This window comes from Erpetoichthys calabaricus, chromosome 1 (genome assembly GCF_900747795.2).
Source record: "Erpetoichthys calabaricus chromosome 1, fErpCal1.3, whole genome shotgun sequence".
Lineage (NCBI taxonomy): Eukaryota > Metazoa > Chordata > Cladistia > Polypteriformes > Polypteridae > Erpetoichthys > Erpetoichthys calabaricus.
Window position 1 is genome coordinate 61,566,007 of NC_041394.2, and position 16,325 is coordinate 61,582,331.

Here is a 16,325-nt window from a genome sequence, read left to right on the forward strand (position 1 = left end):
AACATGCAAACTCCATGCAGGGAGGACCCAGGAAGCGAACCCAGGTCTCCTTACTGCGAGGCAGCAGCGCTACCCACTGCGCCACCGTGCTGCCCTACTAAAACATTGTGCTTATGAAAAATTTTGTAAACTTTTTGTAAAAATTTTCCATTGGAAACATCAGGTATCATTTAATACCAGTGATCCAATTGTTGATCATCCATATTAAAAAAAAAAAAAGCACACTGAACAAATTTAGATAAATACATTTGTACAGATAGTTAACCAATTTTGTGACAGACATGGCCTTTAATTTTGAAGGTTGTCATAATCGTGGTTAGCAGTCTTCTTTAGAGGCAACAACAGAAGTTATTAAAAAGCAAAGTTGTACTTTATGCTTGAGAGAAACTGTCTGGACTTCTCTATATCACTTCTGAAGGTATACAGAGGTCCAGGTGGAGCGTCAACTTAAAAAGGAAAATACCATTACAAGGACCAGGTGGCTCATCATTGAGTATCTTGACACGTTTTGTGACAAATGATCCAAGTTCAACATCTTTCTTGTGAAGTGTCAGTGTTATTGTTGCAATGAAAGGCTGTATCATGAAGATCAAATGTTCTTTGCTACTAAACTGCCTTTTGTTCTAGTTTACATGCAGCCTTGTTGTTCACTGATCAGGTTTCAGACTGGTAAGCTGTTGCAGCTGACATTTTCTTCCCCTGACCCTCTGATTCAGACTGTCAAGCTACTATTGTGTTTAAAGCAATGTTTTTGAAGATTTCCAACGATTGTTGCATCTTAGGTGACATTACTTTGTAGAAGAAAATGCAATCAGCTTAACCACAAATTCCTGAATCTGTACTTACCTTTAGTAACTGTAGCATGGTGACGGAATTCTCTATGAAATTTTAAAGTGTAGCCAAGTGTTCTGGATTTGCCCAGGTATTATTACCAAAGTTTACTTTAAAAGGTAGGAAAAAGCTAGAATTTAGACTAAATATAATTGGTGATCCCAAATCATTTGAAATAGTTAGGAGAGTACAAATTTAAATATGACAGAAACATAACACAGGCAGGTTTTAATGACAGATTATGCCTGTGACCCCAAACGTCAAAAAGAAATTAAGGGGATTACCTGGTCCTAAATTCTCTGCTTGAAAGGTAAGCCTACTAACTACTAACTTACCACAGATGAATGAGTGACACTCTGTCATTAGATCACACAGTACAATTTCGTGCCACTCATTCCAGCTCCATGCAGCCTCCTGCCGAAAGTACACCTCAAAAACCTGCCTTATGGTGAGAAATTCAAATTTCAAGTTTGTAATTTAAAGCTCAATTTTTGTTCTATGGCTTTAAGAACAAAGATGTGCATAAAATACACTAATGAAATTATAAAATGCACACTATTATTTTTCTTTAATCAGAGTTCCTCAAATGTATACATTTCTGTCATAGTTTTAAAAGGGAAAAAGGGCAATCAAATTCAATTTTACTTTCAATTACAGCACTGTGCATGCTTTGCTTTGGAGATGACCTTTCTCTGCATTTAGTGTAATATATATATTCCACTATATATATTTCTTCCCATTGAACATTTTTCTTTAGGTTTATTATTTTAAACATCCAAAATGCGCTTGAAATTCTAGTAAAAAGTGGGCTTAAAAAAGTGAATGTTTGACATAGTTTGCCTTTCCTTCACTTTCTGTGACATTTACGGCACATTTACCAAGGAAAAATGAGATAAAGACAATTAATCCTTTTCATTTTGTTCTCCAAGACTTAATGTAGGTAAGTAAAACAACTCTGAGAAAGCTGAATTAGTGTCACTAGATAAATTCCCATGGCTGGGCTACAACAAATGTCAAAATGTGCAAAAAACACAATAAGAGTAAACTAGTAGTTCTAACACTTTTGCAAAACATTCTACTTTAAATGAAATCCATATATTTATTTTGAGACATAAATTATATCAAACTAAATATGTTAATGGATGTTGTAAGCCATTGCTGAATCCCACTGCTCACCCTAAAACCCAGCTTGGAAGGTGCGGAGCTAACCTGGACACTCGCACTCAAGTGACAATTTGCTACAGAGCATTTTAAACAAAAAGCTTGAAGACCTATTAACCTAACGCTAATAAAAAAAGTGGTTTGTGCACACATGCTAGCTGCTGTGATTTGTAAACTACAGATTAACTTATTTTGATCTTTGGCAATCATTGTTGAAATTGGAAGAATGCAACTAAAAATCTTAATACTGTAATGGAATCATAGTATACTAATGAATTCACGCACTATTATTTTTTGGCTTTAAAGTTTCTAGCAAGTCAGGCAAATAGACCTCTATCCATCCATCCCTGACTCCATTTAATCTAACTGTGGATGATGGGGAAAACAGCCCTACCTCAATCACCCTCACTTATGCCCTGCCAACAGATACACAATAGTCAACCTCATTTTCATATTGTTTGCAATATGGGAGAAAACCTCGGTCACCTAGAGAAGAGAAAATCCAATTCAGACACAGGGAGAACATGAAAATTTCACACACAGACAATAACCCGGTCCCCTTGAGCTGTGCGGCATCAGTGCTAATCACTGTGCCATTATATCATCGGTAGTAAACAGTCTTGTACATTGCTAATCATATATCCAAGTTTGCCAAAGCACTGTTTCTACCTTTTTCATATTCGCTTTAAGTGTTTCTCAGCAGTGACATTGCCCAATTTTGTTTCTCCAATTACGCAGAGTTTAATTTACGTCTGTGTTCTATTTTTTCTTCTGCAGCAAAACACACAAAAATGATCAAAATGTAAAAAATGAAGAGAAAAGTGAGAATACTAAAAGAGTATTTCATAAAGTCTAAGTTTGGTTATGGACCAGGAAAAAAAAAAACCCAGTGTGCTTTCACATCTGAAAAGGCTTTGCACATTACACGGAGGTTGCCGGACTGGTTTTGCATCCAACTGCAACAGAAACGAAAACCACCTAGCAACCTGTTTAGACTTTTAAATACTTATTCAGAGGAATCTAAACTATGTTTAAAAAACACCCCACACACATTGGCTTGAATTCACAGACATGACAGTTTTGTTTTTTTGAAAATAGGATACACGATACATATGTACAAAAAAAGGGAAAAAAAAAAAGTTCATCCACCCATTTTTTTTTTTTTTTTTTTTTTTTTTAAACTCACATAGAGAGTCTAAGGTTGTAAGGAGTCCAGTGCCTATCCCGGGACCACTCTCTCTCTCACTCACACACACACACACACACAAACACACACACAAAAAAAATCAGAACACAATTAAATACCTAGAAATATTTAACTTTTTTTCAGTCAAGGAGGGTGGGATGGGAAGTTGAACACATCAACTTTCCTTCAATAATTTAAGCCTTTTCTGAAATTAAATTATAGCCAACCAGCACTCGTTAATGGGGATCACAAATCCAATACTAATGAGCTAACAATTAAAATTTAAGCAGTTAACCCCCCCTCCCCCAAAAAAACATTTTGTTACTTAATGAATGTAATAAAAAATGATTTACACGAAGGTAAAATAGACACAAGATTAATGCTTGCTATTATTTCTAGTTCGTCTGCCATCAAGAGAGCTAAACTATGTTAAATGGTGTGATACAGAGGGAGAGCACAAGAAACAGAAAGGCTTATAAAAAAGGTTAAAAGTGACTTTTGGAGTTCACTATATAGTACAATACCTTATCATGTAGAATAATGTTTCAGTTCAGGTTTAAAACAGATTGTAAACCATGAGTTCCATTGTTCAAAATCTGTTCCTTAAGTCGGCAGAGTGGAGAACTTCTGTTCTGAAGTGAGCTGGATCCCTGACAAGCACTTTTCGCTTAACTGGCTCACTAAATTACAGACACACACACACACACACACACATTCTCCCTCCCTCCCTTCCTCCCTGGCAGCGTGTGCAAGCAGCGCATACACATACTTACACACAAATCCAGGAAACGTGTCACTGCACTGTAGGTTAGCATGACAAGAAGTTCAAAGTTCATCCAGAGTACCTCCTACTACATTTAACCATGTATTTGCCATTTTCCAAATTAGGATATTGGTTTGTGATTTTCTTTACTTTTTTGAGAAAAAGGCTGTTTCATATTGGGTAGAAACCAAAGTACTGTGTTATAAATTGCATTTTTTCTGTATACAAAACTAAACATCAGCATTAAAGAGGATACAACAGACAGCTGATCGTCCCAATGTTCATTGTATGCATTATGGAAAGTTTTAAGTTAAGTCTGACAGACACTTCTTGGTCCTTTATACACACTGCTAATTTTTCCAATTGCTTTCATAATCCATCCATTATCCAACCCGCTATATTCTAACTACAGGGTCAGGGGGTCTGCTGGAGCCAACCCCAGCCAACACAGGGCGCAAGGCAGGAAACAAACTCCGGGCAGAGCGCCAGCCCACCACAGGGCACACACACACACACACACCAAGTACACAGTAGGGACAATTTAGGATCGCCAATGCACCTAACCAGCATGTCTTTGGACTATGGGAGGAAACCCACGCAGACAAGGGGACAACATGTAAACTCCACACAGGGAGGACCCGGGAAGCGAACCCTGGTCTCCTAACTGTGAGGCAGCAGCGCTACCACTGTGCCACCATGCCGCCTTTGCTTTCATAATGAACTTCCCATTTGGACAAATTCATTAGAAAATATCTGGATGGATGGGCCTTTCACACAAACTACATCAGTAGAATGAAAATAATAGGATTCATTTAAACATGTTCTGGTGGCTGACAAATGGCTGAGAATGTTTAGTAAGTTGGGCTATGTAAAAATGTCTGACCATCCCCACATTTAGCTTTCTTCTGGCATTATTGAGGACATGCTTTACCAACAACTTTAACTTTAAATACATGAGCCACAACAAAAACATCAAGTGACAAAATGACCAAGTATAGGGAAACTAAAGACACTGCTACCAGCCCAGAGTTGTTTAGGACATGATAAATTGTGGAGGCTTTAGCTTTGCCCCACAGCAGCAGGACTACTATCTGTACAATGACAACACATGTCTAAAGCATGACATACATGCACAAAGTTTTGAATTTCCATGGCCTAGCCATTAGGTTCATTACTGTACAGATGTTTCAAGCATAATGACTGCTTAAAGAACGGAGTAAGTTAGCTAACCATTAATTACGATGTTTAGCATACTGTATGTAGTGTTACAATAAAAACTTATATATAAAAAAGTGTCATACTTCTGATATTAATGTGTAAGGCTCATGCTCGTCACTGCACTAATACAGCATTGCCAACGGTATCTTCTATACTGCACAGCAGACACTTTCAAACTAAAGTACATACACTGATCAGCCACAACATTAAAACCACCGAGAGCTGATGTAATGAGATCATCTTATTCACAAAGGCACCCGTCAAGAGGTGGGATATTAGGCAGCAAGTCAATAGTCAGTTCCTGAAGGTGAGGTATTGAAAGAAGTTAAAATGGACAAGCATAAGGATCTCAGAGACAAAAAAAAAAAATTGTGATGGTTAGATGAGTGGGATGTCCAAAACAGCTGGTCTTGTGGGGCGTTTCTACTATGCAGTGGTTAGTAACCACCAACAGTGGTCAGAGGAAGGATAAATCGGTGAACTGGCAACAGGGTCATGAGTGCTCATGGCTCATTGATAAACATGGTGAGCAAAAGCTAGCCCATCAAGTCCAATCCTACTAACAAACACAAACTGCTGAGAATTTAATGCTGGCCATGAGAAAAGGGTGAAAGAACACACGGTGCATTGCAGCCTGCTGCATTATGGGGCTGAGTAGCCACAGACACGTCCACCACCGAAAGCACCTACAATAGACATGTGAGTGTCAGAACTAGACCACGTAGCAAAGGAAGAATGAGTTCTATTCTTATGTATTGTATTTTCTTTTAGACCCTGTGGACAGCCCAGTGTGTATGCACTGTTTACCTTGGAAAGAGATGGAATCAGGATGCATTATGGGAAGAAGGCAAGACAGTGGAGGCAGTGTGATGCTCTGGGCAATGTTCTGCTGGGAAACCTGGAGTTCTGGCATTCATGTGAATGGTACACCTACTTAAAAAGATTGTTTCAGACCACGTATACCCCATCATGGCAACTGTATTCCCTGATGGCAGTGGCCTCTCCAGCAGGATAACGTTCCTTGCCGCACTGCAAATTGTTCAGGAATGGTTTGAGGGACATGACAAAGGTTCAAGATGTTGACTTAGCCTCCAAATTCCCCGATCTCAAGCTGATCGAGAATCTCTGGGATGTGCTGGAAAACAAGTCCAAAACCAACCTCGCAATTTACAGGGCTTAAATTTTCATTAACTAATTACATTAACTCTTTCAGGGCGGATGTTGCCTTTTGTCGAAATTCAAGAGTAGAGAATGGTAATCAGCTGTAAACTGATATTTTAGTTTGACTCTCTTTGCTAGAAGGAAAGTTAGCTTCATTGAGTTTACCTTGATTTCTTTTGCATGCATAAGTAGCAAAGAGCAAACAATCTCGAAGATGGCATCACCATCTGGTGAGAGACCAAAGTGAATAATCAAAGCAAAATACTCCGTGGATGGCGTTTTGCGTATTTTCGCTGAATCGGACTCGGACTTGTCAGACTTCGATTTTGATGCAAGTGATCTGGAGATGGAGATCAAAAACTAAAGTGAGGTACCAGCATTAGCTGACCGGCCGCCACCTGATTGCAGTACTGAATACATTCATGCAGTTGATGTTCCTACAGCAATGTTCACCTGGTAGGACTGCCATTTACGAGGACAAGAGAAATAAAACAGATTGCGTCGCACTGCAACTGCCATGCGAAGACAACCAAGCGGCCGGCCCACCACGTATTCCTGCTGACCATCAAGCCACCCCCATTAGTAGCTGCTTCAGAGATGCTGAACAGGCACTGACAGCAGCCACAGCACTCAACAACAGAGATTTATGTTCATTATGTGTGAAACCATTAGTTTGTGTGCTTTTTAGAAAACTGAGTTTTTTGGAAAAAATATTCAGCCCTCAGTTAAGAAGTCACCCTCAACTGAACTGTTTAAAACTAAACTCCATCCATCCATTGTCTCCCGCTTATCCGAGGTCGGGTCGCGGGGGCAGCAGCTTGAGCAGAGATGCCCAGACTTCCCTCTCCCTGGCCACTTCTAGCTCTTCCGGGAGAATCCCAAGGCATTCCCAGGCCAGTCGAGAGACATAGTCCCTCCAACGTGTCCTGGGTCTTCCCCGGGGCCTCCTCCCGGTTAGACGTGCCTGGAACACCTCACCAGGGAGGCGTCCAGGAGGCATCCTGATTAGATGCCCGAGCCACCTCATCTGACTCCTCTCGATGCGGAGGAGCAGCGGCTCTACTCTGAGCCCCTCCCGGATGACTGAGCTTCTCACCCTATCTTTAAGGGAGAGCCCAGACACCCTGCGGAGGAAACTCATTTCAGCCGCTTGTATTCGCGATCTCGTTCTTTCGGTCACTACCCATAGCTCATGACCATAGGTGAGGGTAGGAACATAGATCGACTGGTAAATTGAGAGCTTCGCCTTGCGGCTCAGCTCCTTTTTCACCACGACAGACCGATGCAGCACCCGCATTACTGCGGATGCCGCACTGATCCGCCTGTCGATCTCACGCTCCATTCTTCCCTCACTCGTGAACAAGACCCCGAGATACTTGAACTCCTCCACTTGGGGCAGAATCTCGCTACCAACCCTAAAAACTAAACTGAAGACACAAATTCCGTGACATTGATGGTACCTTCCTCATAGTCATTGGTTTCAATTTACTGCTGGTTTGGATTGGGTTTTATTGTATGTTATTCTATTTCTTACTGTATATTTTATGGCCTTCTTGAATAATACATTAATATAAAACTGACAAGTCTTATTTCATACGAGAAACATCGAAGTTGGGACAAACCTAAACAAGGGACAGATTTGGATAATTAAAGCAGCAGTAGTTGATGACATTTGAATCAATTCAAGTCATCTGTTAAATGACAGCCTAGCAAGTTTTTTTTAACCAGCTAATGATGTAAATGTAAAACTTACAATAGAAAATGTTACAAACGTAACAATGTGATTCTCCGACAAATCAGATTTTTAAAGCTTGTTGTTACAAAAGCTGCTTTAAATAGTTTTAATTAAAACATTTTGATTTATTTTGAAATTCAGAAATTCAACAGTACCAATAATGTCTGAATTTTTAATTTTTAGTATTTTAAACATGTTTTGTTAGTTACATGGGAGAAGTTGTAAGAGACTAAAATTAGAATGTGTATATGGTAAGGTTGTCCATGATGATATGTTGATGTTGTATACAAAAGTCTGGTATCATGACCCGCTTAGACTCTATCGGTGGAGTATTAGTGATGCATCTTGGTAATCAAGCCCAACTAAACATCGAGGGAGCTGGAGCCATTCCCAGCAACAATAGCAGAAATAAGGAATAGCCCTAAAAGGGGCACCAGTGCACTGTAGAGAACATTAAATTAACACACTCAACAGGTTTAGTATACTTTTAAGTAAAAGTTGTTTCTTCAAAAGAATGATTTTAAATCATCTGGCAATAGACATAGACATCCATAGCCTTCTTTTTGGGGGCCTCAGGAGAGCTCTTTTGATCTTGGCAGGACATCACACATGTCAACAGCAAAGAAGACACAACCCTAGATATCTGTGGTTTAAAATAAGACCAGTTTCACTCTCATACTCATAGTGGAGGTTCTAATCTTTGGCACCTAATCTGGAAAATTCTATTTTAATTTTATGTATTTGAAGTAGTGTTAAATGAAGGGGTGTACCTTTCCCATGTGACGAATCTGAATTTTTGTTAATTTATATTATAGAAATGAACACACCTTGAACAAATGACACACAAAATTGACAAGTATATCACCCTTTATCTTAAGGTACCATTTGCATGAAGATCTAATGTTTGCCTATGCAAGTATGTTGAAAAAGTCAACAGTTTTCAGTGTGTTTTTCTACACGACTCTATATGTGTGAATCATGGCGGACACATACACTGACTGGTATCAGATACTTAGCAGAGTTTGCTTAGATCATCATTTCTTACAAGCCATGGCAGAATATAACTGTTGAAGAAGCACAACTGCAGAGTTGAAAGTAGTATAATATGTAGTTTGAAACAATGGAAACCTGTCAATTTGAGGGTGTATCCAAAGTAAATATCAAAACTACACCCATGATGGCCACTGCCAATAGATACAAGAACAGGAAACATATCCTTACCTCATAAATAATAATACCAAAAATCTGTGATAAAATGTAAAAATCAGTTCCAGTTTACATTTTTGCCCTAAGTATGTTTCAGAAACATGAAAGGCATATTTCCTTAAACCGAAGCGGGTTGGAAAATGACAGACTGAAGCCATTGTTTTAAAATGGATGTACTCTGTAAGCATTAAGATTTTTGTTTTCACATTTGGATGCTGACCCCATTCACCTCCATTTTAAAATGCAAGAAAAGGCTAGGTATTTTTTAAAATTCACAAAGAATGCCTCACTTTAGAACAGAATTTCAAGTTGCAAATTAATATATACCATGACTGTGAAGAAATAACGGACTTGAAAAGTATCAGATTTATTCTTTAACACACAGGTCAATAGTATGTACAAGTAAACACTGGAGCAGCCAAAGGAGAAATAAATAAATAAATAAATAAAAAAACAAAAACACACACAAGATTTGGGATAGAGAGTGGGCACCTGATATGAAGAGGATATTAAGATTTTTGGATTTTGGAATTCATACAGATTAATAAATTGTACTAAATCAGGAAGATTTTGACTTCTTGTGAAGTATGAGTACCTTGTGCCTATATATGTTTAATGCTAGGACATGTACAAAATTCTGTTTTTAATTTAATTTCACTTTTGGCTTTATAGAAGCATGGTGCTAAGCGCTACTGCTTCATAGTTCCAGGATGTAGGGTTTAAATAAATACCAGGTCATCATCTGTGAAGTCCTGGTGCTTTAGTTTTCCTTCCACATCCCAAACGTGTGTTAGGTTATTCAGCAACTTTGATTACGTATCTGCAAGTTTGGTCACTAGGCAGAAACCAACAGTGGATGCCCAGCACTGTTAGAGTAAGTTCTAACCTTCAATGATTCAATTTGACTAAGCGGCTTAAGAGTTCAGGTGGTTAGCTGGATTTGAAGCCTATAACAAATTATTTACTTGTACTTTAATTAATGCCCATGTTTACAGTCGGATGAATAGACTACTGGTTATTTTGTTATTCAGTGTTCTGTTTTTTCTCCCATGACTACACCACAATAATCATTACCTTTATTTTATGCTTGCACAGGGGCAATGACTGCTTCTCATTGGTATATGTGACTTCACAGAGGTGTAGCCTTTGGCCAAGTAGGGGATTTGATATTAGGTTTACCCCCTTCTTTTGACACCCACTGCACACCCAACCTACCTGGAAAGGGGTCTCTCTTTGAACTGCCTTTCCCAAGGTTTCTTCCATTTTTTCCCTACTAGGTTTTTTTTTGGGAGTTTTTCCTTGTCTTCTTAGAGAGTCAAGGCTGGGGGGCTGTCAAGAGGCAGGGCCTGTTAAAGCCCATTGCGGCACTTCCTGTGTGATTTTGGGCTATACATAAAATAAAATGTATTGTATTGTATTAGGTTTCAGTCAAAGTGAAATTCTACATTATGCCAAGTAGCAGCTTCTCTTTGCAACTGTTCTAGTAGGGCTCTATCAACTATAAAGCCCCGAGATCTCTCCCTCTAACAAGGTAGTATTAAACACAATCAAAAAACACTCTTGCTGGGGTATTTCAGATGTTAAGGCTGTTGATCTTGCACTCGTTATTGCCTTGGTCAGCAAGGAAAATGACCGTAACTCACCAGAATTTCTAACAGCCAGTCAGACACTGGTTTTATGCATTTTCAGGTACTTTAACAAAAACATTACATACAACTGCACAAAAAATGTAAAAACACCCTTGCAATATGCCGAAGTATTTCCAGACACTGCTATGGCTGCACCCTTTGTCAATTAAATGGGATGGAGAAAACTCCAATAGCCATCTTCATAACAATGTGTGTAACACTTAGACGATGCAATGTGGACGACCTGTGGTACACAAGAATGGCGTTTTAATATTGCAACTCAAAGAATTTTTTCCCATTTTTAAAGCGATTACTACAACTTTAATATGGTTCATAGAAGATGGTTTAAAATCTCTCCCGCAAACTTCAGGTCAGGGAGCATACACTGTAAAGTATGTTACCACACAACGAAACAGCTCGGGATCCCAATTGGCAAACCCCCAGGCAGACATGCAGTCCAGTCCCCACCCTCTGGAAATAACCATCTCTATGCCATAGCCAGGTGTTATGTGGGCATCCCCTTGGCCTGGTCCAGTCACTTGGGTCTTCAATAACAAAGATTTTGCGGGCTAGATCACCCTCAGGGAATCGTGCCACATGGCTGTGGTCCTGTAACCAACGTTCCCTCACAATGCAGATAATGTGCCTCATTTGGGAGTCCGTGAGCAACCACTCATTCAGCACAAAGACAAACCAGCAGTACCCAAGGATTCTCTGAAGGGACAAACTACCAAAGGAGTCCAGACTTTGTTTCAGGTCACTGGATAGCGTCCATGTCTTACAACCATATAGTAAAACAGGAAGCACCAGAAGCACTCTAAAGACTTAGACCTTCATCTTTTTGCAGAGATATCAGGAGTGCCACACACTCCTCTCCAGTGACCTCATGACCCCATCCCCCATGCCCCCCAGTGCTCTCACAATTCATCTGGTTGCTGCTGCCGAGGCAAGCAAACCTCTCAACAAGGTCGATATTCCCTCCGCAGACTGGCACACTGCTGATGGTTGTGCCCAAGAAGTCCTTAAAGGCCAGGATCTTTTATCCAGGACACTCGCAGGCCCAAACACTCAGACTCTTTGCTCAGTCTCTTGAAAGCCCCAATCAGTGCCTCCATTTCCTCTGCAAAGATCGCAGAATCATCAGGAAAGTCAAGATTAGTAAATCTTTCGTCACCAACAGATGCCCCACAACTTGCAACCTTCCTCTTCTAAATATTTGTTTATTGTTCTAAATGCCAAGGATGCACACTGTGATATCAAACCACTTCAAAATGGCACGTAACAAATAGCTGTGTGTTAGAAAATGTGTTCTGGAGCTCCATCTGGTTTATGGTTCTGATTTTAGCAAAACCAATTCTGGGATGGACATTGAACCTCATAACCTTGTATCAGAATATAGTTTTTGGCAAATAAATGAAAGAATGAATATTCAACTGGACATAAAATATCATTACCAGCTTAGTATAATGTGGTATAGGGCAAAGTACTGACCAAGATGATGACGACAAGCTGCTAGATTTGATTTTGTCAAATAACCCAATCATAAAATTTTGCAAAGGCAGCAGGTTTGCCAACATTGGCATGCGTTCTTTTTTTAAAGAAACTGCCTACTAAGAGACCTAAATGGGTTTTTAGATTCCCATTCCAAGATCTTTCACCATTAAATTGAACTAGGAGTATGATTAGACCATTATACAAACTAGGGCTGCACGATAACAGAAAAAATGATTATCACGATTATTTTGCTCAAAATTTTTATCACGATTAATAATGACGATTATTCCTTTGGTAAATGAAGTCTGTGACCAAAGCAGTGTAGCCTCGGCCAGTTATTCACAGATGCTGCCCTAATCATATTAGCTGCGTTGTCCGTTGTGATGCACACAAGTCTTTCTTCCACCAAGCCCCAAGCGGACATCGCTTCTTTGAGGCCCACTGCAATAAACTCCGCTGTATGGTCTTGTGGGAAAAACGAAGTTTGCAAAAGCTTGCTTTTCATCTCAAACTCGCTGTCAATAAAATGAACTGTCAAGCTCAAACACGGTTCCGCAGTTCTGCTTGACCATAAGTCGGTCGTGGCAGCAAAATATTCAAGGCTGAGCCTGAGAATTTCTCTTTCTATTTCTTTTCGGCATTTCGCATACAGCGAGGGCAGCGCAACATTGGAAAAATGGTAGCGTGAGGGAATGCTATATCTTTTATCAAGTGTTGCGATCATTTTGTTAAACCCCTCACTGCTCACGGTGGTTATTGGACACATATCCTTGGCTATATGGTACGTGATCGCCTCTGTTATTTCCCCATTGTCTTTGCGAGCTAGGCAGATATGGTATTGCGTTGAACAATGTCCCTGATATTGTTGTCTGTGTTGTGGATGGCTGGTAATTTTTTGTTGTTGCTGTTTGTGCCTTCAGTCGTTAAAATTCTTGATAGTGTACTTTGTGGTGGCTTTTAAGGTGGTTGATGAGGTTTGTTGTGTTACCTTGGGACGTTTGGACGGAACAGGAGCAAAGTTTGCACAAGACTCGTACCTGATCAACATCACATTCCTCGAAATCGAAATAGTTCCAGACAACTGAGTATGACCCCTTTTTAGGAACTAACGATCGCACTTCTGCACGTTGCTCCGCCATCATATGTTTATTCTGACTGACTGTTATTGCTGCTATTGACTTCTACTGCTTCAGAAAGCGCTTGCAATCTAGACGCAGTAACGTCATAGTGACGCAGTCTAATCCGTAAACTCAGCCCATAAAAAACAGTTTGGTCTTTATACTGTAAAATCGCGACGGTATTTATTAACTGATCATGGGTCACAAATATCGTTATCATGAGAAAAAAAAGATTAATCGTGCAGCCCTAATACAAACTGATTTTTTAGTCCACAAATCAACAGGTACTAGTGAAGACCTATTATAGCAAATGCATTTTAGCAAACCAAACTGTATTGTGTATTGGTTGGGTGGTATTGTGGAAGCCAGCCAGCAGTGTTTTTGACAAATTCGACACAAGTCATTAAAAAAAAAAAAAAAAAAAAAAAAGCCTTATTAATTAAAAACAATATATTATATATGTCTATTTTATTCTCTGATATATAAACAGACCAAAGATTCAGACTCCATATTACTGCATCATTTATCAACAGCTTAAAATAATCATTTTTGAAGTTTTCACTCCATGACCCATATCAGCATTTCCTCCTAATTGTTTCTGTGAAACAGTTAGCAGAGTGACATTTACAACATGTCACTAAAGAAAAGCTTCTCTCTCAGACTTCCAAGTGTTTTAGTGAGTCCTCACTGGTTCGCACAAATGGAGGGAGGGAATTCAAGTCAATCAAAGAATGTTTCTGGAAGACTCCATAATATAGGCTATGTGCTACTCCACCTGGTTGTAACATCCTGTTCACTTTTTTTTTTTGACTGCCCCATTTGTTTCTGTGTACTATGAAGTAGGGCTGGGTATTGGCACTGCTGCACCAAGTAGATACTGATTTGATTTTATCTTGACCAACATATTTGAAGTGGTGACTTTATATAAAAAAAAAACAAAAAAAAAAAAAACACAACATTACTTGACCATGCATGGAGAACTTTAATATAATGGGATAGATTTCAGTAACGCTTTATTTAAAGGGTGCCTACATAGTGACTTCATAACATATGCATAGGTATTGTATGATGTCTAAATACTATGGATGCACCTGGACATATCCTCAGTGATGTATACTAGGATGTTCTGGGTCTTGTATCATCAGACATCCTTACCCAGGCGACCCATCCGGAGGATGGTCAGTCCCCGACATGCATGCCAGTAGCTATACTCCACGGATTGCACCTCTTTACCCAGAGCCATCTTGAGGTTCTTTCTGCGTTTTCTGGGATGGCTCCGATTGCTCTTCTTTTTTCGACTACTGTCACACCTAGCAGAGTGAAGGTTCTACAGAATGAGCGGCCGGTGAAGCTCCTACAACCCAGTTCTACTGGTAGGCAATAAACTCACCATCCTTGTCACTGGCACTGCTCCAGAGGGTCCTTATACTTTGCATACTTCCTCTTGTATAACTCCATGTGATCCTCCCAGGGAACAGCGAGTTCTACAGTTACTAGTTGTTTTGTGGCTTCTGACAGTAGAAATATGTCTGATCGTTGCAATGTTATTGTGGTCTGCACTGGGAGCTAAAGTTGTCTACCATTATCTGCCAGTCTTGTTCAGTGTGAAGTAGGCCTGCCTGTGAAATTGCAATGTAAATTGGGCTGTTCATCTGCCTTCACAAAAATGATGTTCCTGTTAAAGCGGGCAATGATGCTTGGTGGCAAAGATGACTGAGGAAACCTTATTTGCCACTGCTTTTAACACCTAGTCATGTCACCAATGATAATGACAGTCTCCCAGAGCTTTTAGGCAGCTGCTGAGAATTTGTTCTAATGCTCAGGAAGGGAGTCAGTACAGAAAGTTAGTGTCTTACTCTTGCCCCAGGTGTGAAGCTTTGTTGGACTTGATAAGACATCATACAGTGCCAGATGTCTGACCAGGCAAACTTTCACTGTAGTGCACTCTTCCCACCTAGTCAAGGCAACCTGCTGTCGCATCCCTATCATTCTACTCATGTGTTTCTCCTCCACGTCTGCTCTCACTTCCTCCTGGATGAGTTGCTGCCTTTCTTTATCCGGGGTCTTCTCATAAGGAGGCCTTGGGGAACCGCCCAGCTGCCAATGTTCCCAGCGGTGCCCTATGCCTCAGCCTAGACTCTACCAATTCTACAGTGGTGTGAAAAACTATTTGCCCCCTTCCTGATTTCTTATTCTTTTGCATGTTTGTCACACAAAATGTTTCTGATCATCAAACACATTTAACCATTAGTCAAATATAACACAAGTAAACACAAAATGCAGTTTTTAAATGGTGGTTTTTATTATTTAGGGAGAAAAAAAAAATCCAAACCTACATGGCCCTGTGTGAAAAAGTAATTGCCCCCTGAACCTAATAACTGGTTGGGCCACCCTTAGCAGCAATAACTGCAATCAAGCGTTTGCGATAACTTGCAATGAGTCTTTTACAGCGCTCTGGAGGAATTTTGGCCCACTCATCTTTGCAAAATTGTTGTAATTCAGCTTTATTTGAGGGTTTTCTAGCATGAACCGCCTTTTTAAGGTCATGCCATAGCATCTCAATTGGATTCAGGTCAGGACTTTGACTAGGCCACTCCAAAGTCTTCATTTTGTTTTTCTTCAGCCATTCAGAGGTGGATTTGCTGGTGTGTTTTGGGTCATTGTCCTGTTGCAGCACCCAAGATCGCTTCAGCTTGAGTTGACGAACAGATGGCCGGACATTCTCCTTCAGGATTTTTTGGTAGACAGTAGAATTCATGGTTCCATCTATCACAGCAAGCCTTCCAGGTCCTGAAGCAGCAAAACAACCCCAGACCATCACACT

General features: G+C 40.0%; 1 protein-coding gene across 3 annotated transcripts in view; it reads right to left on the bottom strand.

Annotated features, from left to right (window-relative positions):
* LOC114650733 (alpha-1,3-mannosyl-glycoprotein 2-beta-N-acetylglucosaminyltransferase-like) overlaps window positions 1-16,325 on the bottom strand; it is a 51,280-nt gene that overhangs the window by 21,021 nt on the left and 13,934 nt on the right. The window contains exon 1 of one of the 3 annotated variants that reach the window (XM_028800550.2): window positions 3,703-3,904. The exons of the other annotated variants lie outside the window; for them this stretch is intronic. The gene's annotated coding sequence lies outside the window, so the exon portion shown is untranslated. Of the gene's footprint in view, window positions 1-3,702; window positions 3,905-16,325 lie in introns of those variants that run through there. 3 annotated transcript variants of the gene reach the window in all.